The sequence below is a fragment of the Mytilus galloprovincialis genome, chromosome 13, assembly GCF_965363235.1.
Source record: "Mytilus galloprovincialis chromosome 13, xbMytGall1.hap1.1, whole genome shotgun sequence".
Taxonomy (NCBI): domain Eukaryota; kingdom Metazoa; phylum Mollusca; class Bivalvia; order Mytilida; family Mytilidae; genus Mytilus; species Mytilus galloprovincialis.
In genome coordinates, this window is record NC_134850.1 from 65,325,012 (window position 1) to 65,338,079 (window position 13,068).

The 13,068-nt window shown below is 32.7% G+C and overlaps 1 long non-coding RNA gene across 1 annotated transcript; it reads left to right on the plus strand.

Annotated features, from left to right (window-relative positions):
- Nucleotides 1–556: 556 nt before the first annotated feature.
- On the plus strand, nucleotides 557–9,380 carry LOC143056570 (uncharacterized). The gene is made up of 2 exons (XR_012972406.1): nucleotides 557–609; nucleotides 7,243–9,380. It is a non-coding gene; the product is annotated as an uncharacterized LOC143056570 (long non-coding RNA).
- The last annotated feature ends 3,688 nt before the right edge of the window (nucleotides 9,381–13,068 follow it).

A 13,068-nucleotide genomic window follows, 5' to 3' on the forward strand; every position in this document is an offset into this window, starting at 1 on the left:
TTGCCTTGTAAGCAGATTTCAAGATTGGTACATTATTCTACAAATGAATTGTAACGCTTGAAGACTTTTGTAAGACTCTTCATGTCAACTAACAGTCTGCTGATAATAGACTTAGTAATGCAATTCTTAGGCGTTTACTATAAAAGTTATAAAAGTTCTAAAAACAAAAAATACATAACTCCAAGATTATAAAAAAAAACGAGAAGTCCATACAAAATGACACAATCAAACGTAATCAATCAACGGAACGAAACCCGTTTAAGATGTTACTTATGGTATGCATCAGGAGTCTTTTTGTTGTGTTTTCTATTTTGTGTTTAAAACACTGTATTTTTTGGTCTCTTATTTTGTCCATATGGTATCTTTTGCATTTATTTTGTGTAAAGTAACTAGTGACACGTACAATAAACAAACGAATGTGTTGATCGTTACAGAATATCCGTTTTACAAATGATGGTGAAAATCGTCTCGAATCTAATTTAGAACTTCGCATTTTGTAAATCCCGCCATCCCAACTGTAAACAACGTGTTATCAGGTAAACTTGCATTAGTCGTATGACAAAACAACTTCCTGGTTGAAATTCCAGCGACATTTTAATGTTACAATAGGTAAGTGTAATGTAATAATTAATGTAGAATTGATAATATGTTGATGCACATCACAACTGGACAGTAATTTTTGTGCATCATAAAATGGATGTTTATTGATATTGTTATACATATATATTGATACACTTGTTTTCGTTGGATTGTATTTGAATTGTCTCCCCTTGACTTATGTTGTCATTTACTGTTGTTATTTATTTTGTAATTCTGTCAAACATGCCCTGTCTAACCGTTATTTGTTAATGATCTCTGGTGGCCTCTCCTGGTATCTCTCATGTTTGACATCATAGTATTGACATAGTAAATAAGAACTCTTAAATGATTCACGTCAATGGGATAGCTTTTTTGAGTCCATTTTGGTTATTTACTTTTGGGTTGAGTAGGTGTTTAACTATTTATAGATAGTGCTAATGTGTAATTGTGCTTAGGTCATTTTTGTGTTTTTGTGTTGTTGATTTTGTTTCTTATTAACTTTTTCTTTATAGTGTACACTGGAACACACACGCTGGTCCGTGGCCAGTGTTTTCCCAGAAATTTTGGATAGCATCACATTTTGCGTAAAAAAAATAACTGTATTTTTTTTAATGTCGTTTGTCGCGTCGTGTTGATACTCTATTTCCTTTATATGTTTTAGTTTAGATTGTTCAATTCATAACTGAGAATACAATTAAACTATAACCACAAAAACAGTTGTTTCAGTTTATGTTTTCTTTATTCATTTATAGTTACAGAATTATTTTTTTCCTCTTGTGCCAAATAAAAACAAATATGTGGTTTTAGTTACCCAACAATAAGTCAAATGAATGAATGGTTCATTATAGATCAACCTGTTTATATACAAAACTAAATATCTAATACACAAAATTAACTATTTTTTTTTATATTATATCAAGTAAAGATAAAGTAGCAAAAAAAAAAATCAATTTAAAAACTTTTTTGTTATCATGTTTATGAAATTCATTGTTTCATGGCACGCAATGAATTAGTCCCAGTTGTTTCTTATCTTTACATCAAAATGATATGTATTTTTAACAAAGTTATCTAACAAATAGTCTGTTAATGCGTAGTTTTCTCTCTTGGTATATTTTTTCTGTCTACTGTCCATCTGTTGTCATTATCGTGAAAATGCGGATTTTTCTCATATCTGGTCCGGTTCCGGTCCGCAGTTTACACAAAAAATGTACAATTGCGGCCGTAGAAAAATTTACGAAAATGAGTCCGAGAATAAACATTGTTTGACAAAAGATTGTGCATGAATAAGACGCTTTTAATGCATTAAATGGATTAAACATAAACTTAAGCCAATTATGATAACTTTTTAAAGAAGTATTAAACTTAGTTTAGCTCTAAACCAAAATTCTCGCTCTCGTATTACCGGAAGAGAAAGAAAGTAATTTTTGTAGAGATGCACAAATAAACGACCTTTTAAAAAAAAAATCGTTTAAATCTTTGAAATTTCGTAATACAAAACGTAGATTTCGAATTGTTTTGTAATTGCATTTTTCCATGTCGAAATTGGTGATTGCAGACACGTGGTATTAGTCATGTCACAAGTGTCGGCTTGGGATATTCGCATCCAAACAGTTATCACCCTGAGGGCAATTAACACCTAGCTATTTAATCTCTTAATTGCCTTTAGTGTCCGACTTAAAGGGATTACAATTAAAGGTTATATAATTTTTATGATCATAAACGATAATAGATGAAAGTTCAAAATTGAGGACAAGTAAAATAGCATATTCAAAATAATTATAGAGTCGCGGGAATAATTATAGCGTCGCGGCAATTATTATAGCATCACGGTGAAAAAATATAGCGTCGCGGTACCGCGACGCTAAAACGGCCTGGGGAGAACACTGGTGGCTGAATTAAAGTTTATAACTATTTTTAAGTCTCTTTTCAGCCTGGGTATTTAGTATTGATATTGTCATCTGATAAAGTCATGCTGTTAATAAGATGCACAGTTTTCTCTACTTTCAAAATCTTTCTGATTGAAACCGTCGACCTGGAACTTATCAATTATTAGTAATATAATTATTTGAAAAACAATAGGGCCTGGAATGGAGTAATTTTTTATCAACAGCATTGTCCAATATTAGTTATGAATAAAGTTGAATTCTTTGTTTCTCTGTTTTGCGTATTGCCATTTTTTACAGTCATACTGATTAAAATAGTACAATAGGAAACAATGTGACAATGATAGAATTTAGTCATGTCATCCCTATGACTATGCACCGTGTATATAACAAATCCTAAATACACCGTTTGGTGATGCACCTGTCAGATGCGGAACGTACAGATAAGGTATAGGAAAAATGTGAGTATACTTTTGGTATCGGTATCGGATTCTACCCAGAACTTGTAAATTACTGGCAATAGTAATTATTGGGAAAACAAACGGGTCTGGAATGGTGTAATTTTTATCAACACGATTGTCCTTTATTAGCTATATGTAAAGTTGAATTCTCTGATTTGTCATTTTTACCCCATGACAGCTGACAAATTGGACCTTGTTATTTTAGTATTATAGACATGCCATTTTGTTATTCTTTGTTGAAACAGTTATTTGTTTAATCCAATTTTTGACATTTTTACCTTTTATGTCCGCTCACACATCGTATCTTTTTCAGGTAATTAATAATACTGATAGCGTTTGACATTTTTAGCCGAACAGATTTATCAATTTTACATAACTTAAATTATTGTATGCTGGTTCATATTCTGGACGCAAGTCTTTGCTCCTTTATAATATAATTCACTGACAAAAAACAATTATGAAGCTTAGAAATGGAAAAATATTAAATACTAAACTTGTTCAAAGGGTATCTACACGTCTCAATCTTCAAAATCGGTGATCTAAAAATACTACCATCGCTAACATTTTTAACAATAAAAATCGTGGTTACCCTTCTATCGATAAGTGTCATGCCAAAAAATGACTTCCATGTCCCCGTCTTTCCAACGACAATACGGTAAGGTCCACGTTTAAAGGTCGCACATTTTCTTTGAATTTTGAAACTGATATAACTTGAAAAACAAACAGTATTATTTATTTACTCACATGAAACAAATCGGGATGTGGTATTCAGTACGTAGGAGAAACTGGACGATATTTATCTAAACGCACTCAAGAACATCTGTATCGTTTTAAAAGACCCAATAAATTCAAAAGTATCATTTACCAACACCTTAAGAAGCACAACCATCCTTTTAAATATTTAGCAGTTCAACCTTTAGAAGTAGTAAATAAGCAGCCTGGTGAGTCTCATTCAAAGTTTGTACGATCACGGAAAATAATTGAATTATTTTGGATTAAAAAATTACAGACAGTCTACCCTCTCGGTCTTAATGATAATATCATGGGAATTGGTAGTATATCTAGAACCGATTCCGTTAACATTTTGGATATAGTTTCTAAAACTGTTCGTAAAAACCGTTCTCACGGTCGTAGAACAAATCGCAATCAAAGAAAATTTCGGACCAATCATACCAATATTTCGGACCTAATTTCTATTTCAAAAAAACAACGGCAGACATTATCTGTTAACAAAACTCTGTTCATTACATGTTAATAAGTTAAATGAAATTTTGGAGGATTGCAACACAATTTCATATAGCAGTCCTAAGTATGAAATTGTTCAAATTATTATGGCATATTGTTATTCTAAACTATTTCCCAAAAATGATCGTCCTGAAGATCATAAAAAACATTTTATTAAAATAAAGTATGTCAATAAAGGTTTTGATTTTGTAAATATTGCCGGTATATTTAACGACCATTCTGTTAAAGAACAAATTCCTGGACATTTTAACAATACTGAACTACCTCTTATTTGTTATATTTACAAGAAATCTACCCGGAAATTTGTGTTTAATTATAGTCAACTGTGTAAAGATGTTAATATCAGTGAAAATACACCTACTTCATGTAATTGTAGTACCTCGGAATATATTTATGAACCCATTTCCCATGTTATAACAGGAGATCTTAACATCGTTCAAGACCGAGAGTTAAAATCATTCCTCAGTAAAGGACCTAAATATCGTCCCCCGTCAATTATTAATTGGAATTAGTGTCGTAATATCATCCACGACTCACTCCATACTTACTGTATGAAATGCATAAAACGGGAAAAAGCTGACAAAAAATCTTTGGACTCTTTTTAATCCAGTAATGAAGATAGGTGATATACGTATTCAACATTTTAAAGAACATTTTACTATTAACAATAACCAAAAAAACCCTATTTCTCGTATCAAAAATAAACTTAAAGAACTAGCCAAGAAATTTGTTTTTGTCCCGGCCGATAAAGCTGCTAATAATATTATTATTGTTTGACGTAAATTTTACATTGAGGTTCTGAAAAAAGAAATCACCAATTCACCAACATTCCAACTGACTCCATTTTCAGAAAACGACATCTGTAACAAACATAAACTTTTAGCTACCGCTTTACAAGCAGAGCCAAATACAATGAAAGTCCCAACTATGTACTGGCTTCCGAAGCTACACAAAACACCTTACAAATATAGATTTATTTCGTCTTCAAGCCATTGTTCCACTACTAAATTGTCTATTCTTCTTACCAGCACACTTTGTACCATTAAAAACCTGATAATAAATTGTTCAAGAACTCGTTGGAAGTACTTGATAAATTGCATGCTTATATTGGTGATTTTGAATCTGTTCAAAGTTTTGATTTTTCTAACCTGTATACCACATTGCCTCACATTCTCATTAAGAAAAAAATCACACACCTAATTAAATGGGCATTTAAAAAGTCAGAATGTGAATATATATGTTCAAACTCTTTTAGGTCATTTTTTAGTAGCAATAAACAAAAAAACTATGTCAATTGGACATGCTTTGATACTATATATGCCCTTGAATTTTTACTAGATAACATTTTTGTTCGCTTTAGGGATTCCGTATATCGTCAGATTATCGGAATTCCAATGGGGACTAATTGTGCACCACTTATTGCGGACCTGTTTTTGTATTGCTATGAGTTACAATTTATGACAAAAATAAGCAAAGACCCATCGAAACAACATCTGATAAACAAATTTAATAATACTTTTAGACATTTGGATGATGTTTTGGCTCTCAATAATGACGACTTCAGTATGTATATTAAAGGAATTTATCCTGTTGAACTTACTTTAAATAAAGCTAATACTAACAATGACCACTGCCCTTTCCTCGATCTTGATATCTATATCACTAACGGAAAGCTGAATACTAAAATTTATAATAAAAGAAATGATTTTTCATTTCCTATCGTTAATTATCCATTTTTAGATGGTGACGTTCCCTTGTCACCATCTTACGGTGTTTATATATCTCAACTTGTACGATTCGCTCGTGTATGTAACAGTGTTTTAGATTTTAACGAGAGAAATTTATGTATTACTGAAAAATTATTTTACCAGGGTTTTCGATATCACAAACTAGTCAAAACATTTACTAAATTTTATCATCGGTTTATGATCATCATTCGTAAATATAGCTCAACATGCAGACTTCTTATACGTTCAGGTATTGCACATCCAATTTTTCATGGAAATATTCTTTATAAAGCACAAAGGTGTCAGTATTCACCTCAAAAACTAACAAAACCTTTGAATAGACTTATTAAGAAGGGGAATAGTTACGATACTGTTGTTAGGTCAATAAAGATTGCATATTTTGGCGTTAATATTGATTCCCTTATAGGGTCTTTGCATCGGAACTAAACACATTTATTCAAAGACCAGTTACGGGTTATGTTCTTCTCATATATGTTATGATGGTATGATACTAAACCCTTAACGGGAAGGATTGTGCCTGATGTTCATATGATGAAATCATAATCTTTCAGTCAGTTTAATTGAAGTCTGGAGCTGGCATGTCAGTAAACTGCTAGTAGTCTGTTGTTATTTATATATTATTGTCATTTTGTTTATTTTCTTTGGTTACATCTTCCGACATCAGACTCGGACTTCTCTTGAACTGAATTTTAATGTGCTTATTGTTATGCGTTTACTTTTCTACATTGGCTAGAGGTATAGGGGGGGGGGGGGTTGCGATCTCACAAACATGTTTAACCCCGCCGCATTTTTGCGCCTATCCCAAGTCAGGAGCCTCTGGCCTTTGTTAGTCTTGTATTATTTTAATTTTAGTTTCTTGTGTACAATTTGGAAATTAGTATGGCGTTCATTATCACTGAACTAGTATATATTTGTTTAGGGGCCAGCTGAAGGACACCTCCGGGTGCGGGAATTTCTCGCTACATTGAAGACCTGTTGGTGACCTTCTGCTGTTCTTTTTTTCTATGGTCGGGTTGTTGTCTCTTTGGCACATTCCCCATTTCCATTCTCAATTTTATTGTCAATATAATAAAATTATATGTGACTGTCATACAAGTGAGAAGTTTAACTAGCAATAAAACCAGGTTCAATCCACCATGCATGTTGTACATAAATAAATGCTTAAACCAAGTCAGGAATGTGGCAGTTAGCTTCCTTGCGTTTTGTGTGTTTAGGCTTATGATTATGGCATCTGATAAAGGACTTTTCGTTTTGAATTTTTCTTGAAGTTCGGTATTTTCTTATTTTACTTTGTTTTGTTATAAATTTCGTTTTATATTTTTACAGCAATGGCATCAAATCCTAAATTTTGCGGTATATGTGATCAACTTCATATCACAAAGCCTTCAAGCGACTGGTGTTCCGAATGTAACCAAGCTCTGTGTACCGAATGCAAAGGTTTCCATGCTCTGTCAAAAGCTTCACAACACCATTCCACGATATCAATATCTAACTACTTAGCTCTTGACTCCTCCTTTTCCCAAGTCAAGGGTCACTGCTCTGTACACGACGACAAGTACCAATTGTTTTGTCAATCCCACGATTGTTTACTCTGCCTGACGTGTCTAGAGGAACACACAAAGTGTGGAGACGTCGTTCGTATCAGCAAGTTAACCAAAGATGTCAAAACTTCCGAAAGCTTCGTCGACACTCAAAAGAGTCTGTCAGATATCATATGTAACCTATCAAAGATACAATGTCATCTCGAGGAAAATGTATGCGAAATTAAAAAACAAAAAGAATCAATTCTCCGTGATATAGCTCAGATGAGGAAAGAAATTGACAGCCATCTTGATAAAATTGAGAAATCTCTGAAAATAGAATTAAGTAAAGTAGTTGAGGATCAGTGCGATAACACTTTTTGTAAGACTCTGGAAGACATTAAAAGAAAGAAAATAGACATAGAAAAATGTCAGCTGGAAATGGATGACCTGAATCGATATGGGTCAGATCTCCAAACGTTCTTTGGTTTGCGGGAGATATCAGTAAAGACAAGTACCATTGACCAGTGTTTACACACATTAGATGACGATAGTAGCTTGAATAGAGTGTCGATTTCTTGTAAAATTAATACAACAATTTCAGGATTCGTTGAAGAAGTAGCGAGATTAGGAACAATTCAGGTGCAGAAAATTCAGAATAAAATTAATCTAGAGAGATCGAAGGACAAACAGGCACAGTTAGGAGGTGTGAGAAATAAATCTATCAATGATATAAAGCTAACGTTGGTGAATACTATCAAATTAGATGCAAATGTCACCGGATGTTGTTTTCTTCCTGCTGGAAACATTGTCATTTGTGATCGTTCATATAGAAATGAAGGTATAAAAATATTTAATCCGAACGGAGGCCTTTTATCGAAATTTCCCCTTCCGCAACATTCAACTTTTGATGTAACGTGTATTAATGACAGCAATGTAGCTGTATCATCAGATATTTGCAAGAAAATAGAGATCTTAAACATAGATACAAAAGCAATAAATTCCATCCATACTAAAGATGTATGTTATGGCATCATACACAAAGATGGATCACTAATGGTTTGCGTCGAAGGAAAAGGAGTACAAAATGTCAATATCCAAAATGGGAAAAACACTTCGCTTATACCTTGTGATTTAGGTTCATGTTGTTATATTGTTACTAGTGACACTAAACTTTATTATACGAACACTAAGAAGCACACCGTAACATGTTGTGATATGGAAGGTAATATCATATGGACATTTAAAGACGAGAATGTTGTTAAGGATCCTCGTGGTATAGCAGTTGACAATGTAGGAAATGTTTATACTGTCAGTAACAGTCAACATGCATTAATTGTGATTTCTGCAGACGGACAACACAGTAGACAACTTTTGTCAAAAGAAAACGGACTTGTAAAGCCATATGCAGTGGCTTATGACAAGATTCAAAATCGTATTTGCCTTGTTAATTTTCAAGATAAAGGATTTTTGTTTGACGTAACAATTTGATAGGAGATAGAAGTAAGACTTTTGATTTAGTTTATTTTTTTTTTAATGTTTTGTGTGTGCAAGTGTTTTAGGGAGTTTTTGAATGACTGATTTTGCCTTGTTTTCATAAATTATCAATAAACAAACAAAAATGCGACAAGTAGAAATTAAAATTACAAAAGAAAATTATGAAAAAATCAGTTATACTTAAAAAAAAAACATTGTTCATTGTTTTAGAAGAAGGCATGAAATATCTACATGTTGTGTACGTGCCTTACTAAAGATTCTGTTTATTCAATGTTAAATTTTCATCGATCAATGTTCCAATATTCATATCAACATAATCAATAATCAATAAAACAAAATGGACCCAGGACATGTGCGTCTTCGATATAAGTGTTACTTATTTTGTTGTGAGTTTTGACGTTTCAATTATTTTTTCGACAAATAAATGAGGTTGACAGTTAAAGCTCAGTGATGTCGTTTTTGCTTATAACTTATGATTTAGTATCAGAAACACAGCCCTGTCTATAAGTTTTCATGTGAACTTGAACCCACGTAGTATAACAATTACGATATGTTAATGCTACAAGACGAGGAGAGGGTTTCCTTCGCATGAGTAATCGGATATGTATTGATTAATTGTTCAGTCTGATTAAGAACGAAAGATATCAGCGAGACAATTAAACTCATAGATCGAAAATAAACTGACAACGCTTATAATGTTAAAAAAAGACAAACAGACAAATAAAAATACACGAGACACATAGAAAACTAAAGACTAAGCAATACGAACCCCACCAATGTAAGCTCATGTGGTTCGAAAGGGTTAGCAGATCCGGCTCCACATATGGCCCCATTCGTGTTGCTCGTGTTATTAAAAGCCCGGTTAATAGTCTAATTCTGTAGGTCACATTGGTGGTGTAGGGGGAGGTGGATGTAGTTACGACATAAGGAACATATCCAATATTATCTGTGAAGCGGTTATTCCATACCGGTTAACCAACTCGTGATTGCGTCCGTAAACTAACGACGGGATGATTTCAACTTCACCATGTGGAACTCTTAGTTTAATACCTTCCTTGTGATTAATTTTTTAATTGTGATATTTGCTTTGAATTATCTTTCAATTGAAATAGCTTAACATCATAATAAAATGGGTTTCATCCGTGGAGCAAACTAGAATTATTTATCTGTTTTTTTCTTTTGTCTTTGAGAATGTGTGTGACTTCTGCATAACAGTGGGAAAGCCAGTGACATTGAAGAGCTCCTTCCGGTGGTCACGCGGGAAAGGGGAGATAATCTAAGAATTTTGAGGTGGCGCTGTAACCAGCGTGTAAACAAAAGCATAGCCTGTGCTTCAGACAATAAATTTATTAAAACAACTAAACATCCATCAGTATTTGAGGTTAATTTTTTATTAGAATAGATTTTGTCACACGACTGCCAAAGTAGGTATTAAAATAAGTGCTGCGTTACTGAAATATGATAAATCAAAAGACGTCCTACGTAGATTTCCAAAAAACCGCGGGTAATCCCCCTGTTTGCCAGGAACTGACACAAATGCATCCTAAAGCTTTTCATTGGTCGAGATATAAATAAATGTGACCCAGAAACATATGGGCACATGACTATGTATAGGATTCCCCGTCACTCTGAGTCTTGTTTACATAATAAATACTTCAACCGGAGGTCAAAATTCAACACTTTTCTAACGTTTTTAGAGTTATTTCGGCGCAAAATTAAGCAAATTATGTCATATTTAACAGTTTTTAACCACGAAACTGATTGAGACAATGAAGGGTGATGATGTTTCCAGGATTTTAAATATATTTTACTTAAAAATGATGATGGGTTGAAGGCTTTACACCGTCATTTGTTGATGTTTTTCATGTTGCTCAGACTGCTCAAACCCCTCGCAGTATTACATTTTCTGTAGTTATTTAATTATGCTGCAGTGTGTAACAGATGTATGTAGTACATTGAAACTAGATTAATCTATGAACGAATTTTTCCATATAAATGACTTCAGTTGTCTGGAAGTATCCCCCTTTTTTTCCCAACTTTTCAAAAATTTCAGCTGAAGGGCTAGGTCAAAAGTTATTGTCTGGATAAAAATCCTACGCATGTGCAAAGTGTAAGCACTCAGTTAATCTTTGTTTTAAGCCATTTTTTGTAGGGTAATGGTTAGTCATTCTTTGATTCAGTAAATATTAATCTGAAATCAACTTGTCAATTAAAAAAAGTACCCATCAACAAATATTAATCTGATGCATCTATAATTTTCACTTGATTTTTAGTATTCGTTCTTGTTGTTTATATAAAATAAAACTAAGCAAGTTGGAAGTTAACACTAACACATGTTTATAAATGTCTGTCCTGTCCTTATCATGCATATCAAGCAACATGGTGTACACTAACCATTCGAGTCATGTTTGAGTGTGTCTGGGCCGTGGGGCATGTTTAACTCTTGAGATTAACATTCAATAGGAATGCACAATGCCTAGTACATCCAATTCTTAATACATGTCAGAGCTATATGACCATTTAAAGCATTAACAAAATGCTGTATCACTAGTACTTCTAAGGTCTACTTTGAAATTGGCATATGAAAGTCTCACTCTGATTTTGGGGATCCTGTTTTGTTGCATTGATATTAATGCTTGACCCACATTTTTTATTTTACACCAATCTACAAGAAAACAAAGCTTGGACACAGGATCTATAGTTTAATCAGAATCATACCATTCCTATATCTGTGTGCTGATTTTTATGCAATATAATACTTTTTCACACATTTTTCTCCATTCTTAAAAAGCACACAATTTCAATAATTTGCAAAATCATGTGATAACATAGAAAAAGGGCACCAGGACATCTCATTCCTAATACTACACAAGGAGCAGGATCTACTTACTCTTCCAGGACACCTGATATCAATTGTATGTTGTGGGTTCAAGTTGCTCAGTTTTCTTTTTTCTAATTTGAATATTAGTTTAGACTTTTCATGAAAAAAGAGAGACTACTGAAAATGATTTATTTAGGTGCAGGGGTTACCACACTTCAGAAAAACAGTGAAAAGTCGTCATGGTAGGCCATTTGAGAGACCTCAAGGATACCTCACTATGTCTAGGAGAACTGAACGATTTTAAAACCTTTCTATTTCAGTCCTTCACACCTAATCAATCATTAAAGACCATCAAGTTTACTTTTTATATCTTTGATTTTTTTTATGTCTCAAATACTACAGTACATACATGTATATGCCTGATATCAGTGACGGATCCAGAACTTTTTCTAGGGGCTGCTGACTGACTTAAGAGGGGCCCGCTCCAGTGATTCCCTATTTAATCAACCACAAAAGGGACCCCTATGAATATGCTAGCTTTGCATCTATGAATCTCAGGTTTTTCAATGACAATAAGTTTTATTGTATTGCAACAGCATTATTGTCTCATGTACATTTACCCCACGTTATCAATATAAAATGGTTGAGTGTTTCACATTGTATATTGAAAAATATAAAAATGTTTAAAAATAAACGTTTATTAAATGATAAATAAATACAGTCATAAAAATAATGTTAAAATGAAACATACGTATAAAATATTTAAAATAATTTAAGAGTATTATTGTTAAAAAGTCCAAGTTAAAAGTAAAATCAAGTCAAATAGTCCTCTGTCCCATACATGTAAATCCTCAAAATAGAAATCCTGCTCTTCTTATCCCTATTGTTATCTGAAAATATATAATCTAAATGAAAATAATTTCGAACTTTTCTACAGTTGTTATATGAAATTATAATATATTTTAATTGTCTACAAATTTCTATGTGGTCCAAGAATGAGAAGGTTCACATTTAAATTGGGATTGCATGTTTTTTATTTGAATTTTACTAATGGAAAACTAATCAGATGTGAATAAATGCCAATGAGACAACTATCCCAAAATACTCATTTGGAGTGGATATATAGGCATTTTTTTGCTACATGAAAGCCTTTAAACATGAGAAAATCTCATAAAGTATATACTATGATTGTTTTCAGATGTTTGTTATCATTTCATTTAAATTGAAATCCTTCTTATTTTAATCTTAAATAATCAAAAGGAGGTTTATATGATTCAACAAAAATAAAGAAATTTTTTTAGACTTTTGATGTAA